Source organism: Aythya ferina, assembly GCF_964211825.1.
Source record: "Aythya ferina genome assembly, chromosome: 20".
In the NCBI taxonomy this organism is placed as follows: Eukaryota; Metazoa; Chordata; class Aves; order Anseriformes; family Anatidae; genus Aythya; species Aythya ferina.
The window spans coordinates 8,638,144-8,657,901 of NC_140318.1; the positions used below are offsets into that span (position 1 = coordinate 8,638,144).

General features: G+C 43.9%; 1 protein-coding gene across 2 annotated transcripts in view; it reads right to left on the minus strand.

Moving 5' to 3' along the window:
• Positions 1–19,758, minus strand: part of PAPPA (pappalysin 1) — a 361,581-nt gene that overhangs the window by 300,872 nt on the left and 40,951 nt on the right. The window lies entirely within an intron of this gene.

Sequence of the window (19,758 nt, forward strand, 5' to 3'; positions counted from 1 at the left end):
CATGCATAAAAGCACAATGCCAATGCTTTTCTTCAATGGGCATCAGGAGGGTGAGACGCAAAAGCTCAGATGTAAAACTGCTTGCAAAATGATTTCAGATACAGAAAGCAAGCAAACAAAAAAGGCCATCCTTTTTCCCTACCCCTTCAAATTTATATCCACGACAATATCCTTGAAGGTCGTTTGTACAAAGTAGGTCAAGTGTTTCAGACAGACGTATGATGTTCAAGGGGGCTCCGTTTGTCTCAGTGCATCTTGGTTTCTGCTTCATGAACATTTTGTTACACAGTTCTAAGGCATGATGCACTATATTTTTGTTAACAATAGGATTACAAAGCACTGGAACTGTAAATGCTTTGGAGCAGGGGACATCTCTTTTGAGTTCATACAGCACCAAGTACAAGAGGGGTTTTGTCCACAGCAGAAGTTGGCCGGTTATACGACATCAACAAACTCTGATGTCCTATATGAGTCTGATTTCCAGAAGCAAACACCTGAAGCTGCCATTAGCATAATGGACCAGCATATTATTAATTTTTCTCATGCTTGCAGGGAGCAGAAAGGCCTCCACATCACTCGGTTGGCTGACCATGCTGCAGGGACAGACAACAGACCCAGGCCTGGAGCCGCATCATCCTGCTTGGAGAAATTTCAGAACAGCCAATGCACTGAAAGCACAGGGGGTTGATTTGTGACTGCTTAACAACTACGAAGGCATTATGCTGCTTGCTTCCACTTCTACAAGAGGGATTGGCATTCCTTCTGCTTCACTTAAAGCCTAGAAAAATGGCAAACCTACCAGTTGCTGCAGCTCTCAGTTGTTAAGCAAGCCACAGTTACAGATAAATAATGTCCTTACAAGGGATTAGAAAGAATACATTAGAGCAAAATGAAAAAAAAACAAGAACGAGAGATCTGGAAGGGCAGTAAGGCAGGAGAATCATGGTAGGTTGGACTCCAGTGGATTGATGGTGATTCCTCATTTAATTTTCTTCCCTTCTTATGCACTAAGAATTATTATCTATTAAAGCATGGGATTCTTTTGGTGAGCTCCTCAGTTTTATATGTATTTCTTGAAATTTCCTTCGAGTTTCTGTGGAACACACACAGCAAGGAATCGTTCTTTGCATGGTGCTGGATAGCAGTGACAGCAGCGAACTGTGCTCCAGGACAGAAGCCACCCTTTGCGGCTCAGCTTTATGTTATTCTGCTGCCCCATGTGCTTACCTTTCAGCATAGCAAAGGGCTTGATACCCATCCTTAAACTGCAACAGCACAGGCTTACAGCAGGGAAAGGGAAAGAATAAGAGCCCTCTGGATCTCTGCAGAGGTAGCTAAGTACAACAGGCTCACAAATCACCAAAGGGCTGCAGCTAAGCACCATGATTCACCTTGAGACAGTATTCCTTCTACCATGGGCATCATATTCTGTTTCAGAGAGACCATCTCTGTTAACATATTATATATATATATGTTAACTATTATTAACACCATTATTACCTTAGGACATGCTTTGGATTGAAATCTCAAGAGCAAATAAAGTCTTTGCTCAGATGGGTGTTCCATACAGCTTGTGATTCAATTACACAGCACTGATCATTAGGCTCACAGACATAAAGCATCTGAATATTCATCTAACCCTTATGCCAGTTTGTCTGCAAACCTGGCCTGGAAGACTTTCACAAGCAGCCTTTAGGCTGCCTTTACTGCCTGCCCTTCCCCTCGTACCAGGAATGCCACAAGAATGACGGCTGCTGGCAAAACTGAAAAGCAACAGAAGAAAGGAAAACAGAAATAACCACAGTTGTGTGAAACTCAAACAATCAGAACAAAATAATAATAATAAAAAAAAAAAAAGAAAAATTTTTTAAGCTTTGTATCAGTCTTACTCTGTAAGACACTATAAATTTTTTGTTATATGCATGCTGATTCTTCTACTCCATACACCCAGCCTGGTGCTACCCCTAACACCAAGCCATCGCTGTTGCAGTTCAGTAGCTGAGCAAAGTCTCAGTTCTGGGAGCCTTGGGTATGGTAAGACTGAGGAAGCTGCCTAGCATAGTTTGAGCTCTGCATGAGAGAACAGGATGATTCCCAAGCCCCAGAGGAAAAATGTGAACCTTCACCCATGAAAAGGAATTCCCCTTAATGTACAGTCTGTGGTGAGAGTCCTCCACCCTGATTCCTGGACACTGGCAGCAGGCTGAGGGCCAGCATCGTGCCTTGCCATGGCCTTTATATGGTCAACATGGGAAATGACTAATGGAAACCACCACTTCTGGCTTCTCTCAAAAGTAGCTAAGAATAACAAATAGCTATGTCAATCCCCAATTCTGACTGGAGTAACAAATACCCCCAGAGAATAAGAAAATATGAAAACTATAGGGACAGATCAAGCGGATTCCCCTAATGACATCCCAGTTCTCCTTGGAAATTCTTCTTTTTTTCCAGAAACAAGAGTCACAGGGTAAACATGACACTTGTTTCAATGGTGCCTTTCCCCACTGAAAATAGACACATTCCTGCAAGTCCCTGAAGGAAGTGGAGAAAAAAATAAACACACACAAGACGTCAGCACTCAGGGACAAAGGGAATTTAACCAGAATGGGATATTTGTAAAGGAAAATATATAGGGAAAAGGACTTTGCCTCTGACCTACAGCATCTCGTTAAGAAAGATGGTAGCTAGAAAAGCACCATCATCTTCCTACAATGGAGTCAAGGATCACAGAAGACAAACAGAGCAAATTCTATTGAAAATACATCTTCTAGAGAAGGTATCAGAGAATCCTACAGATATTGGGAAAAATCCCCAGCTGTGGCCAGTTGGCTGCTGAGATGTTTTCATCTCAGGGGTGTTATAGGTTGGATATTAGGAAGAACTTCTTTACTGAGGGGATTGTTAGGCATTGGAATGGGCTTCCCAGGGAAGTGGTGGAGTTGCCATCCCTGGAGGTCTTTAAAAGAGGTTTAGATGTTGAACTTAGAGATATGGTTTAATGGTGGACTTGTTAGTGTTAGGTCAGAGGTTGGACTCGATGATCTTGACAACCTAGACAATTCTGTGATTCTGTGTGATATGTTTCTGCTCTTTTCTCCCTGTGTACCCAGGTGCCATTGTGGTGCTGCCGGCGTGCAGACCTCATGGGCTGCTGTGAGCCATAACCATAGTGGGGGCAAGGAGGAGATAAAGCCGTGCCTCTGCCCTCCCAAAAATCAAGGAGCACCTTGCACAATGCAGCTTTGTGCCAGCATGGCCCACCATCGTATCCTCCCCTGAGCAGTAAACTCTCAGTCCGGCTGTATTTATTCTACAAGGTTATCCCCCTTCAGCTCACTCAGGAACTGAAATTACTGCTCAGAACCAGTACAAGACCACACAATGAACCCAAAGCATCCCCACCATGAGCAGCTCTGCGTACATCACAAAAAGCACGTTTGTCACAGAGCCAGAAAACGAGCATCCCGTACATCAAAACAAGTATTTTAGAAAAGTAAACAAAAGCTGCGTGTATGAAAAGAGGCAAGATAGCCCCCTACAGCATCCCCAGGCAGAGGAAATGAAAAAGCAGAAGCAGAAGCTATCGTTGAACCTCCAAGGGTGCACACGGAGCACGGCCAGCTCTGCAGCAGGGCTGGCGGGGCAGGGACTGCAGCACGGGCACCACGGAGCAGCCTCCCCTCCTCATCCTGCGGATCCCGTTATGTTGCAAATATTACTATCTGATTTCAGCTTGGCCCAAGCTGCTAAAACAGGGATTCCAAATACATTAATCTTCTCTAATAATATGTTTTCCCCGTTAATTGCAGGGGATGACATTTTTATAAGCATTGTTCAATCGCGGCGCTTTTGCATAATGGAAAGCGTTTTTTTCTTTTCCTACTACGCACATCACCAAGCTTATCTGCTTTGCAAAGACGAATAGCTGAGTCAACCCTGCTGGGATTCAGCCCTCTAGGCTTAAACATCATGAGTGCTTCCGTCTCCCTCATTATCTAAAACAATTAGTAGAGAGAAGGAAAAGGCAGAATTAGAGCTGGCAGTTTCCTAGTCTCGTCCCTTGGTACGACGTCTCTCAGAAACCTCTGTATTGCTGTGAGCTGATCTTAAGCCATGGATATTGGATCCAGACACTGATTCATATTGCTATCAATTCCCCAGCTCCAAGCTGGTCAGAACAAGTGATGCAGTTCAGACACATCAATAAAGTAGACCTGAAATGAAGTCCTTCATTTCAAATCTCTCTGGCAAGGTCCATGAAAAAGTTCAGGGGAAGGGCTTTCTGATCCAGTGCACTGCATTTGTCTCTAACATGTCTGCATCAGGACAGCTAAGAATTCAGTAATTCCAAATCCGAAAAGCACACAGATTCCAGGGAGGTACAGCTGCAATTCAAATGCAGCTTATAGCCCAGCAAAATAACTGCAACAGCCAACATATTTCTGAGACTTTTGCCCTCTTCTGTTCAGCAACAACCAGGTTCACTTACAAAAGCCTGTATTCAAGTTAGGAATAAAATAACTTAGTCTACAGCCTAATAATCTTGATTAAGTGTATGTTTAGGGACCTTGATGCTTTGATAAAAAGTGAATTTTAAACCCATTTAGAGCAATAAAACCACTTACGTAGTATCTTTCTTGGAAGCCTGAATCATTGCTCAAGCTAAGGCTGATAAGTATATCGCTTAAAATTGCCTCTTTCTGCATTTAGAGTTGGTAAGTACAAAATAGCAGCTTCAATGAAGGATTTATGTCCAGGTATAATTTGCTACCTTGGCAACTATTGTCAGAAGAGCATCAAAGGGATGCCGCAAAGTTTGTCAAGCAAGGCCATCAATCTTGAGAACATATTTCATTAACCTCCCCGCTAGGGTTGGAACAACTGGGTTCCTTTGTAACTTATTCTGAGATTTCGGGGAAAAGGCTCTCAGGGTAGACCTTCAGCTGGAAGGTGGCAGGCTTTGGGGTCTTTCTGCTGGACTTGGGACCACTGGACAGTGTGTTACCTTTTCTTCAGAAAAGGGCTGATGAGGCAGTGAGCAGGATATGGAGTTGGCCTGTGGTTTGCTAATTCTCTGCAGATTCCCCAATCTCTTTTATTACCAGGACTTAAAGCTGCACTACACAGAGCCAACAGGGATTTGAACTTCACTCAGCAAGCCAGCTGACTTTGATGGGAATTACTTAAAGTTCATGTAAGGGCTGTAGGACTGAACAGAAAGAGGGGAAAGAGTGGAGGAGGATATTACATTTTTGGATATAAATTGTTGGCTAAAGAACATATGAGATGTGAATAGCCACTAAAGAGCATATTCAGGCTGCCTAGATTTCTCCTGAGTCCCTTTGCCTCTTGGCTGGCTTCAAACTCAGGTCTTCTGATCTTCATTCAGGTCTCCAGAGGCTTTCAGTAGTGCCTGGATTTTGATATAGCCTAGGCAAAGATGTAGGTAAAGTCTAAATTCTGAATAAAAGCCCCAGTTGATCACTGTTCCAACCTCCCCAGGAAGAGCTGTTTACTCCCAAGGGAATGCATAAGGGTAGAACCTTTAGAGATTTAGCAGCACACGCTGCTTAGCAAGAAGATGAACACATTACCCGTCTGTGCAGCTCCTCTAATGTTTCGGGAGAAACTTTGTTATGGCCATCCTCATGCTAATTTTCACATGTATCTCTTTGCTTCTCATTAGAATTTATTTTTTTTTGATAAATGAGCATTGATATCACCATCTGTTATTGCATCAGAAGAGAGTGGATTTTGTGCTTGTGCTGATAAACTTCCACAGGAGCTTTGTTACGGTGGATCTAACCAGAAGGGCAGATCTGGCAGCCCCGATTCACGTTGAGCCATGGAATGAGACAAGTTTAGGTGCAAGGTACTGCGGGTGCTCATCATTAGCAGGTAGAAAGAGATCAGAACAGATGATGAACAAAGTACAGGAAAATATACCAATCAGAACAGTTTAACTGTGGTGCAAACCTTCACATAAAGGCAGACTCAGGTTTCACATAAATGCACAGGCAGTGATCCTTAGCCTATGGGGGCCACAAGCAGCAGCACCAAAACACAAGACAACATGCAAGGAATATGCAACTCAGCATTCCTGGTCAGCATCAGCTCTCTCAAGGCTTTGTGAGTAACAGGAGGCTTGAGAGCCAGGAGTTCAGGGCCACTTTTCTGGAGCTTTGAAATAATATATTGCTTTAGGCAGTTTTACATTTCCCAGTTTTGATACCCAGCCTGAGTAGAAAGCACTGAAAGTAAGGAAGACTAAAACAAGTGAAGCTTAGCACTGTACGTACATTATTTGCCAGATGCTTTCCAATAGTTTAAGTAGATGAAACCCAGCTCTAAGGAACTCAGTTAAACAAGGGATAGGCATGGGTTACAAAGAGAGGAGAAAAAGGTGAATATATTGGCTTCACAGCAATCACCCTTGTATGAGTCTCTATAGGAATATATCCATTATAATCATAGGGGTGTTTGTACATCCTAGAGCAAAGATATAAAAGGTCTGCTTGAGAACTAAAAGCAGCAAAGCAGGACTCACCAAGATGAACCCTGCACAAAGACTCAGATTCACTTTGTGCACCTCACACCTACATCTGGACTACTAAGGTGTAGCTCTGCCAGCCCTGGAGCTACCAGCACAAACAGCTGTGCTGTTTGCATGTTTGCTGCCAGAGCAGAGTCCCTTTCAACACGGACAAAAAACATAGCTTGTAGGAACTGCACTAACCCAATTTTGCAAACTCTGTTTGGCTTACCTTGAAGTAACTTGTTTTTCCACCCATACTTCTCTATCTTCAGCCTGCAAGATTTGGCTTTAAAACAAACAAAACAAAAAAAAGACTGAACTCAAACTGTCTTTTCCTGCCCATTCTGATATATAAGAAGCCTCCGACATCATTGAAAGCCTGCCCAGCAGGTGGATTTAATGCTTAGCAACAAAGACATTTCCCTCTGGTGCTTGATGTGTTTGACACCTCTGCCAAGCAGCAGGTACAGAAGCATGTCTCTTCCCTGGACCTTGAAAGCTGTCCTCCTCGCCAAGAGGAAAAAGGCTGCTGAGAAGGGAGAGCTGAGCTGGCCCACTTCAGTAATCGATGCTACGATAGAAGTTCTGGCCTAGTTCCTGGCAGAGACACCGCATTTCACCTAGATGCCAGGGGCTGCTTTAACTGCTCGCGCTCACTGGGTCCTTCTTGGGACCTTCTAGGGGAACCATCAAGACAGGCATGCATTTCCCCACAGGCAGTGCCACTGTAGAAATAGTCATTCTTCATCCCTTCTCCAGGACACATGCCTTTAGAGGAGCCACATGCGGTGGAGTTGCCCTCTCTCAGGTCGCTGGGCTTTCTCAGGGCAAACCAACTTCAGCCAACCGCCAGCACAGACTGTCAGTGCTCCCAGTGTGAGAGCATACGCGGATCTGCCACTGCTCTTCCTTTTATTTAATTACAATAATAATTATTTAGGAATAGCAGTACCAAAAGCAGATTATGTAGCTATGCAGCCTGTTCATGCTTGTTTTACTGCAGAGATCAATTTCCCGGTTACCTTTTTGTCTCACAGGAGGCATTTTCATGTGGCTGGAATTAGTTCAGAAAAGTTATTAGAGGCTAAACACAGCCTCCCTGGATCACCCAGGCACCTACCCCACCATCCGCACACAACTCCCTCACTTTGCCAGCTGAGCAGCCCAAACTCACACATTTTCCTCACTGCACTGCTGAGGGGGAAGGCACAAATGATCCTAAAAAAGCAAAAGATTACACCTCAGTTACAATGGGAACATGGAACCAACATTGGGCTGGTTGTTTTAAAAGATGATGGAGAAAGAGAGAGGAAGCGTTTGCACAAATTTACATTAAGATTTGATCTTTTCATGCAAAAGCACTCCAAGTTGCAAAGAGGACTACTGACATCCAGCACATTTTTTGTGTACAGGCTTTCTCATGAGCAAGAGGTGTGAAAACACGCTCATTTCACTTCATTAGTGGTGGCGCTCTACTCCTTTCCTGGGGAGAGGATCATTATCAATAAAGTACTCTACCCGTCCTTATGGACAGAGTTATTCCCTTAGGCAAGTTTCTGGGAAGATGGAGGGGCTTTATGCCCCTGTTTGTTGTGGTGTGCAGCACAGCAGCGATGGGAAGGAAGAACCTGATTGGTAATAAGCTTCACCAACATTTTTCTCCAAACATCCAAATTAGAAGGATGCTCTTTGGAAGATGGGACACTTCTCAAATCCCAACCAAAGCTCACAAATAAACGTTGACATCTGCAAGAATGACCAACAAACGCACATTCAGCCAGCCCAACAGGATGCCAGCTGTGCAAATACCACCCAAGCTACCTTCAGCAGACGAGACTGATGTCGTTCTGTGCAGGAACAGGAGGAGGGCAATGCAATTGGCCGCCATCAGAAGTCACCAGAAATTCATTTTGTGCTGTAACCCAGCAGAGCCCAAGTCCGCCAGTCTTTATGAGCTGCTGCAAAGTTAAGGAAGATTCGTCTGAGAAGACTGAGAGGGCCTGAGCAGCATTTGATGTCTGACATTTACAAGTCATTAGGTCTCTGTAGTCTGCTTATGGATTTTATAAGCCATGCTGGAGCACAAATGGTTTTAACTGAGTTTTGTAATGTAGTCATACTAAAGCCAAAAGAAAGAGTCTGCATTTCAAATATTAGACTTCCAATGAAAAAGACATTTTCTCTTTTAAGCTTTCTTCCTCTCCGTTTTTAAAATCCAATAAATGAATATACACGAAATAAGGCTGATAGTGGGGAGCTATCGATTCTAAACAAGATCTGACTGAGAAAAGAGCTAAATGGGTTAGAGAATAAGAAAATTGATGTCTGAGGCCTCAGACAGGCATATTTCCCCAGAAATGTAGCTCAGGCAGGTAATGCTAGGACAGAGACAAGAGTGTCTATTTTTCTCTACCTGCCTTGTCCTTACTGTGAGGTGAACAAAATTTAGTGCTGCCTCGCACTTCAGCTGCAGTGTCAGTTTTTTCAGGCTGGCCTCGTTCACATCAATTACAGCACTGTTCACGTATGCTCAGGAACCAGCACGATGAAGCCCTAGGATACTCACAAACTGTTTATTATGCCTCACTCTCCTTCCTGAGCCCGCTTGTCAGTCAGTGTAGATCAGCACAGTTTCCCCAAAATCAGGGCTGGAGTTTTACCCCAGAAGCAATATCCAGCCCTTGGTCCATGGTGGGTACACACAGCTCCTCATCATCACAGACACTTTCACAAGGACCAGTTCTGATCTCATTGGCATCACAGGAGGGCAAAAGCAACTCCCTTAAAGCTGGTGGCACGAGTTCTCAGCTGACACAAGTCACCTCCTTTGAGTTACATGAGCTATGTCTGCAGAGCAGCAGAACTACATCAGGATGAGGGTTGAAGCAGGGTTATAACACTTGAACTCCTTGCTTAAAAAAAAAAAAAATCATCTGTATCCCTTTATCATTCATGTTTGACAAGTGGAAGGCTGGGGGGATAATATCTGCATTGCCTAAAGGCCCCCTCTTCTACAGACTCTCCTAGGAAACTATCAGGTAGCCAAGAAAAATTTTAAGCTACCTAAATTACTTTCAGACCTGATTTTGATATATGGTATGGAGGTCTCAATGCTGAAAGTTGTTCCACTTTGTTTCTCAGTGCAGAGAGTTGTTCCAGTTGTTTTTAATCAAACTGCTTAATTACAAAATGCTGGGGGACTTACTGCTTTCTTTTTAAGTTTGCTCATTAATCTGTGTTAGATTCTGCTCAAATGAATTATGGCACCAAGCCAGTTTGCTTCACAAAACTAACATTTAAAGAAGTAAATAACTGAAAATGGTTAAAAGGCATAATTATTTTTGTAATGCAACATCTAATTAATCCGTGAAGCTCACTGAAACAAGTGCTAATTGAAGAAAATACCTTAACAAGATTTTCAAAAGGAATGATTAGACATGGTTAGGAATAGGAATTTTGCCGTGCCAGTAACTGAAATCAAGCTGCAAAGTCACTTTCACATTTCTATATATAAGCTAACCGCAGGCAGGGGCTGAGAAAGGGCTCTGTCTCCCTTGCATGAGCAGCCTGATGCAACGCGTTGGTTGTTTGCATCTGTCCAAGGCATGACATGTTAGCCATTATCAAAGACAAGGTCCATCTAATCTTGTATCGTTCATCTGTTTTCTTGTGGCAGTTCCAATATTGCTGTGTAACGTCAGAGGAATGTGATAATGAATAACTGACTCATGATGAAGCCATCATCTCAAAAGCCTTCTATGCAACTAAATGAATTAGTGCTCAGTATGAGCAATATCTTGATGTGACTAAGCTCCCAAGATAACTCAACCGTTTACCCATTAGTGAAACAAACTGGAACCAGCCCAGAATTAAGCTTCTGGCAGAACACCTTCAAGGTAATTTCCCCGTAGCAAGCGTGACAAGCATGCCCTCAAGAGATGGGATCTCTTAAAAAAAAAAAAAAAAAAAAAAACAGTAGTTATTGAAAACATGGTTGAAATTCCAGCTTCTCTGAAGCCCACAGAGTTCTACCATATCACATAGGTCTTTAAAGCAGGTTACCTATACTGAGACTTGGGAAGATGTGATGCAGGAGTTTAGGAAACCTGTGTGCAAAGAAACATCACCTCTTTCCTTCACATCACCATCAACTACCTTGGACAATTTATTTTTCTTGCCCAGGATATCTGCTTGTACAAGATACCCATTACACCTTGCACACATTGCACATTCCACAGTGTAGAAGTGGATGTGGCCAGTCCTTCACCCTGTACTTTTCCCATGACTCTGCAGACTCAGTGCCAACTCACTTTTCAAGGAGAAGAGGAAATCCTCAGTAATTCCTGAATATCTGAAAGCAAAATAACTATTGCTGGCTTCGAGGATTCATTTTTATTTTTTGCTCAGGAGATTTTCTCCATATTCAAATTCAACTAACTAATCAAATTTTTATAGTAACCATAACAGACAAAAGATCAAACCCACCTCTGGTTCTGATTTCAGCCACATTCAGCCTATTACTACACTTCGTTGTTGCAAGCCAACTATTATGACACAGGAAAAAATACTGAAGTGAGTTCCAAAAAATCTTAGAATATGCACCCAAAGTATTAGCTGTTTTCCAAAGGAGTAAACAGAAGACAATTTTTGTTTACATAGTAAATATTCTGGAAATAAATCCACAGAATTTATGCTATACTGTCTGAAAAAAAGGTTATGACAGATCCCCGGTATATGGTTTTATATGCATGTAAATGGATAGCTAGAGATGCTGCAAAACAGTTTTTCAAGAAAGATGAAGTAAATCCGCCGTCTGGACTTCTTATTGTCTTCTTATTGTCTTATTACATTTTTCAGTTCTTTTTTCCACATCTCTAAGAAATTTTTTCCTTATGATTTCTGTCCCTCAACTCATTTCGTCCAACGCCGAGTGCTAGAACAAGTGTTTTTGCAGACAGTGGTTTTCTCTTCCAGCACCTCTTATCGCCGCAGCGCTGCCTCCATGCGGGCCCCCCGCCAGCGCCGCTCGCCTCAGCCAAGGCTCAGCAGCCTCCAAGGGTGGCGCTCCCACAGCCTGTCTAGCCGGCCTGTCCCAGGCCTGAGCTTCCTTCCTGCTGAAAATTGTTTTCCTAGTATTCAACTTGTGGCCACTGCCCCCTTGTTTTATCATCTGGCACTGCTGACATCTCCCTCATCTTCTAACCACTCTCCAAGTAGCTGTGGAGGCCGCTAGGGCGCTGAGCAGGCCCCTCTGCCCAGCTCTGCACGCTCCTGGTCACCTACGTGCTGGGTGCTTGGTGCTGGCTTTCTCCCCTTACTCTTGGGGAAATGAATGGAGAAGAATGGGGCAAACTTGAAAATTAAGGAAGCAATTTTTTGTACCTCAACAGGCACCCCCATCCCAAAGTCGGTCATAGCAGTCATAGCAGTTTCCTCACCTCAGGTTTGGGCACATGCCTGATCCCCACAGCCAGTCCTCCAGCTGGCTGTACCTGACAGCTCTGGCAATTGTGTATTATCACATTACAATTGGAAATTACGCTGCCATTGGATCACCAAATACCCAATTCATTTGGAAAAAAAAAAAAAAAAAAACAATGCAATACAACTGAAGTAGAATAAATTAGCCTTTATCCCAGTTTTGTGAGATGGGCCTTTTACAGCTGTTACATTAACATCCATCTGGCTATAGTATTTCTAATGCCATTCACCGCTATCATTTTAACAGCGACGTTCTCCTTTCATCCAAATGAAGGATTTGTGTGGGAACAGCTGGACTGCCGCACATGGCACCCGCTGCAGAGCTCCCTCAAATCACAACATGCGCAGGAGGGTGTATGGCTTCGTGTGCCACTTGGAGACTGCAGAAAGAAACCCGGCCTCTGTCCAGAAAGCTTGTCATGGTTTTGCCAAACCAAAAGGCTCGAAAATCACAAAGCCAGCCCAAAACCATGGGATTGATTTATTCAGATGGTTCATTCAGCAACTGCTAAATAGGAACAAGATGCTGATGTACCTCAGGGGTCTGGGTTTTAATACCTCACAAGTGATACTGAAATCATCCTCTCAGCTCTGCCAGTGTTTAGAGGTGGTTTTAGTCTTACTTCATAGATGAAAGACTGGGTGAGACATGAACAAGGCCCAGCAATGTTGGCAAAGCAGAACCTTTGCTGATTTCAAGCTGCCTGAATTCAGAGCCATTTGCCACACGCCCCTTCCTCCTCACTGCCTCAGCTGCTGTTGATCCATGGCACAAAAGCCACAAGAATGAAACAGCAAGAGAAAGGCCTAGGCTGGATGGTAGCCTCACATACTTAAAAGACCACAGAGCAGAAGATGCAGAGGTTGCTTCGATTTACAGAGAATGCTTTGCGCTAAACAGAAAGGTTTGAAGGGGCAGCTGTACCAAAGGTTTGTAAAAGGTTTTGTGAGACCTTCACCTCAACCCACCCACACAGAGCTCTGCCAGCTTTGTCTCAGCACAGTGACCCTCCTGGTCCCTGGCAACCTCGTGCAGTGACAAATGCCCACAAACCCCAGTGTGCCACTGCCTGATTCAATGCTGGGACCTCTGAGGCACCTCTTTTTTGGATTGCTTGCCAACCTCCTCACCCTGATATAAAACAAGACATACTGTAGAGATTATTCCTATTAGCTGACCTTAAAGGCGCTAAAGCAGAATGAGGACAGCCCACATTCATGCTTATGGGAGAGCCAGTTCCCAAGACCAGACCGCTACTGGTTTCTGAGTTTTCACTTCTCACACAATGATTAACATTCCCTTTTCTTCTGACAGCATACAGGATCTTCCCATGTCAAGTTACCAACACATTGGGACTGGTTTGGAGTTATCTGCTCTGTTCCTTCCTCAGGTCATTAAGACAGAGGAACTGAGGATTTGTTTTAGTTTGTTTTTAAAAATTAACTTTTGGTTTTTGGAGGTGTCTCCAACATTGTTTGAATACCTTATTTTCATTTGCATGGAGTTATTCTGCTTTTGCATCAGAATTCACGAGAGCTCAGGGAAACAAACTGCACCAAGCCAAGCTCTGGGTCCTGCTTTTCTCCTGAAAAAACACAGGCAAGTCAAGCCAACAGCTGTTCCAAAAGATTCAACCCCATCGTGCACAGGCTATATACTAGGACCCAGGTGTCCCCTCGCCACATGTCATTTATAATCTGGTCAAAGGAGCCACACTCTCCCCAAACAGCAGCCCCATGGCAGACCCCACATTAGCAGGAGCACTGCTGACATACAGCACACAGCATTTTCAAGAGCACTGTGGACAACTAATGCTGCATTAATTATCATGTGAGAGCCCCTGTTCAAATCAATAAGGATTATAGCACAAGTCTTAAAACTGTAGTAACCAAAAACCTGTTTACTGTGCATTAAGTGATGGCATTTACCCCGTGTGGCTCCATCTCTCACCCTCTTCTGACCTCCAACACACTCACTCCATACATATCAGTTTGTTACTGAAGAATTAAAATTCAGTTAACATTCCTGGAGTCTTCAATCACAGTGCTCAAAAACCCTGCATATCTCAGCAAATGCACTCATCTTCCAGTGCTGTGATGATCATGATTTTTATTTTTATTATTTCAAATGTCCTTGCCAGTTTCCATTGCAAATCATGCAATGTCTGGTAAGCAAATGAAAGGGTAGAATGTTCTCATGCTTGGGAAACATTCAGTGTGGGAGAAAGTTTCTTAGAAGTAGCTGCACTCTTTTTCTAAAAAGAAAATACAGTACATACTTGGAAAAAAATGAATTGAATAGAAAAGACGACATTAAGACATGGGTGTATGGAATATTTTGATGGTGGCCTTCAGAGCTGAAGATGTTTCTCTGCTGCACTGGTAACGGAGAAACATCTGGACAGAGAAGGAAACAGAAAGGAGCCTTTATTGCAAGCCCTGGTGTCGAAAGAGTGTTTACTTGCTAAAGAGAATACAGCGATGTTCTCTGCCCAGCTCATACAGAAAGTCCTTATTGATGCCCTTACATTATGTCTGCCGCAGGCAGATACACACAAGCTCCAAACTAAACTGAGCTGATAGAAATAAACTTCACCTTTCATGCATGGCTTTGCACAATACTCCAACTGTAGCCTCAGCAGATGACTCGGTTAGGGATCTTACAAGACTGGGAGCTGAATTCCTCATCTGAACTAATGTTGGAGGCTAAGGCTACCAGATGAAAACCTTTCCCTTTTGACTACTTCAAGTGCATAACCCTAAGCAGTCCCTGAATTTTAGTAACCAGCAGTTGCTTTTTCACTTGATAACCCTTAACTGCACTGAGCCTGGGACAGCAATGGTTTGTGTCGGTACCTGCTACACCAGGCCCAGTGCTAAGGCTTTTACAAAACAAATCTGAGCTGAAAGATCTTTACGCAGCACACTGCAAATCAGGACTAGAATCTGCATCACAGTCATTTACATTAAACTGAGTGCAATCATCCACAGTCCAATTTAGCAACACTCCAAACTTCTGCTTTGATGGATGTGACTACGACACGCAGGGCAGCAGAGAATCATGTCTGAGCTTGTTTAAACACTCAGAGAACAGAACAGCATGGTACAGGTTTAATGATGATTGTATAGAGACCTGTATCGCATCTCTCCAGTTCCTCCCTAATTATAACCAGTATATAGCTATCTCTATATATATAATCTATACCGTGAATGATAGGCTGACAAAGAAAAAACAGAAGACTCGAGATCTGTGGAAGTTTCAGTTTGGCATCTCTCATCTGCATGAAAAATCGTATTTGAGACCATAAGCAGGGGGTGGGTGGGTGTTTTTTTTTTCCCCCTATTCAAAGCATTTCTGAATAGGATCAGCTTTGGGAGCCAAGCACAGGCTAAGAACAATTTCACATAAATACAGGAAGAACCGATGACAACACTTGGGAATAATCACAATGAGTCAAAACTGCAGAAGTCTTCCCAATGCTGCAGGATCACTTGGAAAAACAATCTCTCATTTTCCAAAGACAGTAAGTGATGATAAACGAGGACACCTTTATTAAGAGGGAACTTTGCATCTAGTTTTCTTCTCTCACATCACAGCAGAGGATGGGGTCTCTGGGTGCTGAACATTTCTAATGCAACAGTCCCAATGCATTCATGGGACCCAGATCTGACTAATGATCTCGTTGACAGATTCGTTTAACACCTTGAAGGACTTTGCAGCTCCAGAAAGGAGAACAAGCAGAAGGATACTAACTGTAAAGGAAATTTGTCTTCTCATTCAACCTCAGCTTGCAGAGGTTCAAACAGGAGAGAATGTGTGTGTGCCTCAAGGGAAACTCTTAAGAAATGTGCAATTAAAACCGTATCTGTGTGAGTGCTGAAGGCTGCCCAGTGCCTCTGCCAGGGTGGGCACAAGCTTCAGGCAATCAAAAGATTTTCTCCTTTTAATCCAGTTAACGATGCATGGGCCAAACCAAAATCCAGTAGCACAAATGAACAAGGCAGTTGGCAGCCCCACGGAGCTTTTTCCTCCTACCATGGATTGCCACTGTCTTTTTGCACAGCGTTCATCTCTTCACCTTGGTTTGTCTCACTTACAGGACGATCACACTTGGTTCCCATACAAGACTACTGTGAATTGAAATTCATTCAGGCTGGCTGAGATGATATGGGAATGTAAAGCATTCTCCACGCCAGAGGAGCCTGCAGGCAGGCTTCAGCAGACAGCCATGTGCTAAGCCGGAGTAGAGTATGCACAGGAGAAGAATTACATTTGGGTGGTGGCACAGGGGAAATTATGAAAGCAATTCAGAAGCATTGTAATAAAGTACAATGCACTGTAGTGCTGCTCAAATTCAAAACAGGAATAAATTCTTTCATATGTTAAGTGCTCCCCGAAGTACAGAGCTGCCTAAAGCACGAGGCCCTGTATGGGGGCACCGTGGTACATGCTCAAAGCTGGGCTTGGGTGTATGACACACAACTGCAGCTGAAATTCAAACTGACATGCCCAGGGCTCCTTAGCTGTCTGAACCACAAAAGCCAAATTAAACATTGCTTCAGCTGGAACTTACCCTTTGTACCTTTAAAACCATTATATTAAAGAGCAATGTCATTTATGAGCTGGCCATGGGGAAGGGCAGGTGTCTGACACTGAGAAATCATTTCAGCTAGGGGTGATAAATCCAATCTATAAACTGAAAGCCTCCAAAATGAGCTCCACATTCAATCCCACCCCTCTTTTTTTTTCAGCTGCCTTCACTGGAACTGATGCTGAGCTCCAAACCCAAGCAACCTCCCTTAGTGGCAGTGGCACAGCTGTAACACAAGGTCACAGCAGCATGTCGCTGGCAGCCTGCTCCAATACCTGCTGAACTCAACAGAAACCTTTCTATAGGCTTCAGCAAGCTTTGGTTTACTCCCTAGGTGACACTGCATGTCTTTTTAAGCCTTACAGTATCAGGCAGTTTAAAGTGTTATTTTATCTGCAGCCAGCTTGAGCTGACTTCTCAGCAGGAATCTCAATCCCACCAACAGACCTCAGAGCCTTCCACTGTGAAGCAACAGAGGACACATCACCTGGGGGCTGTTTTAATAATCACATCCTTTGGGATGGTTCAGGGAAACTACCAACAGCTAAATGCCACAGAGATCACCAGGGCAGAGAGGATTATCTCCTTACCTCCTAGAGACCACGTAGGTCACAAAAATATGCCCAGGCTGGTCCATCATTGTCACCTGGGCAATTAGGGGGTGGGAGGGCACATGGCCACTGAGCACTATGTCTTCATAAGATGTTTAACTTAAAAAAAAAAATAAAATAAAAAGGTTTCCACATCCGAGTAGTTCACATCACCTTCAGTGAGTTCACATCCTGTAAATGCTCATGTATTTCAGAATGAAGTCTGTTTCAAAGGTCTGACAACCACATATGGCACTGCCTGTTAGCTCACGTGTCCGAGTGCATTTATAGTGCAGTAAGTTTACTGCCTCAGAATGTCTTGTAGAAACAATGTGCATTTTCTCCCTTTCATTAACAGCCTAAGCCAAAGTTGACATGACTATGATAGAGGAAAAAAACAAACCAACATTTCTGTCTAGAAACCTAGGGGAGCAATCTCTTAACTAGAACTGGTAGCAGGCGAGCAGCAATAGCAGTGATGTTTCAGAACATTTCATAGGAGGACACCACAGCAGCTCCAAGTTCCTCTCTCCACAGTGCTAAGGGAAGGCAGATGAGCGTGGCTGCCTGGCTCGCCTGCTTGTGCAGGTGGCAGGGCCAGAGGGATCTGCCACAGCCCATCACATCCCTGCTGCCCAAGCAACAGCAGACCTTGCTCAGCTCTGAGAAGTGCCCAGCCTGTCATGTACCAAACCAGAACCCTTTTCCAGCAAGGACATCCCCTGCATGGAAGTTTTTTCAGAAAGATTTGGGCTTAATTTTTTCAACCAGAACTTTTTAATATCTATGCTTTGCTGTTAAATAGCTTTTCTGCAGCGATGTTTGCAAAACTACGGTCACTGTGACAACGCCACAGACAGTGTCACCCTGAGCACACTTGGTTTGTAAAACACAAACCACGTGTCAAACTATACTGTTGAAGGAGACTTCTGCCCACTGCTCTGAGCCTCCACACTTACAACTGAGTGGCATTTTTAGGTGTCATGCTGGGTGTACATTGTGCCCATCTGTAAATGAGTGGTCTCATTTCCTTACATTTACAACCTGCAGAAACCACAAATAAACTTCAACTTTATGATTTTCTTTCCAGTAAACTTCAGATTTGTAACTTGGCAGAGGGAGCCATTGTATTTAACCACCTGTGCAGACATTAACTAAACACTCAAGCTTAAAACTGGGAAAACACAAAGTGTTAACGCTGCTTAGATAGATGCTTGGGTACCTTCCAAATTCTCTTAGTGAGACAGGTTGTGAGTGTGGAGCACCTTCATAAAGGCTCCGGTCTCCCATACTGCAGGATGACGTGGGAGTGCTACCTTGTGCAGGAAGATTTATGGTGTTAGAGCTGTCCCCAGGCAAGAGTCACTGCTAGGAAAGGTGCACACGGGGCTTTGGGGAGGTCACAGCCTCTCCCTGTGCTGTGCTTACTTGACAAAGGTTGCTCGCAAGCTGGAAGCCAGAGATTTCAGAGCTAACCCCAGCAGGGGTTTCCACTTGTGTTATTCTTAATATTTCATTGGAAAACACCACCAGGTCTGAACAAAGCAGCAGCCTTGTTCTGCCAGGTGCTTCACACGCTTTTAGTAAGTGGCTCCATCCCAAAGAGTTGTAGCTTGTACTGACAACGAACAGAGGAAAAGCTTTGTTAACCATATTTCATAGGTGGAAAAGCGAAGCCCAGATGGAATGAAGTGACTTACTAATGGCCACACAAGTCACTGGCAGAACCAGGGTCTGAACCCAGGTACACCAGCTTCAAGATCCCTGCCTTTACAACACTATCCGTAGCTACGGCTGGAGAAATAAAAACAAGAACTGGCTGCAGGAAAACACTGAAATTCTTCCAAGCTAGAGACATAACACAGAGGAAAGCATTATAGCTGCAAGAAAGGCAAATCTATACCATACCCTGGCCCTCTTGGACTCTTCCCAAGCCCTTGCAGTTGAACACTCCGGGGACTTTGATTTCAGAGTTGTCATGTTTCAGTTAATTGTCTGTTTTGTTAGGCTCTGATCTGTCTCATTTCTTCCATAAAAAACACAGCAGTGTATGTTGTGCCCACCTAGGAACTGGGTACATGCAGCATTACCTTTAAATCTGAGTTGATTTTACAGGGGCAGCGTGAAGCCCCTAAGTGTCCTTGGCATCAACAGCACCGGGCTCTGGCTGGACCGCCCCAAACACAGCCCTGCTGCCCTCTGCATCACCAGGAAAGCTCCAGACCTGTACCAATACACAGGACTTCCCCATGAGCTGGGGCCGAGGCACAAGATGGGCCTCTGAGCAAGAAGCCCCCGCTAACTGGTCAGCTCAGAATCAGTACAAATAAACCAACATTGCTCGAAAGTGAGATCATTGGCAATTTATTCCTGCCCGAGCCCTACCAGAAAGAAAACAGTGTTTCATGTTGGGGCTTTTTTTCTCCTCTCTCCCGTTCTCATTTCTCATCTCTTTGCTATTTCCATGTGCTTCCCACCACACTGTGATTAATCTTTTCTAAGGCCTAGGGGACTGGAGTAAAGAGGTAAGTCAGACTGTATCAAAGACCCTACACAGAGG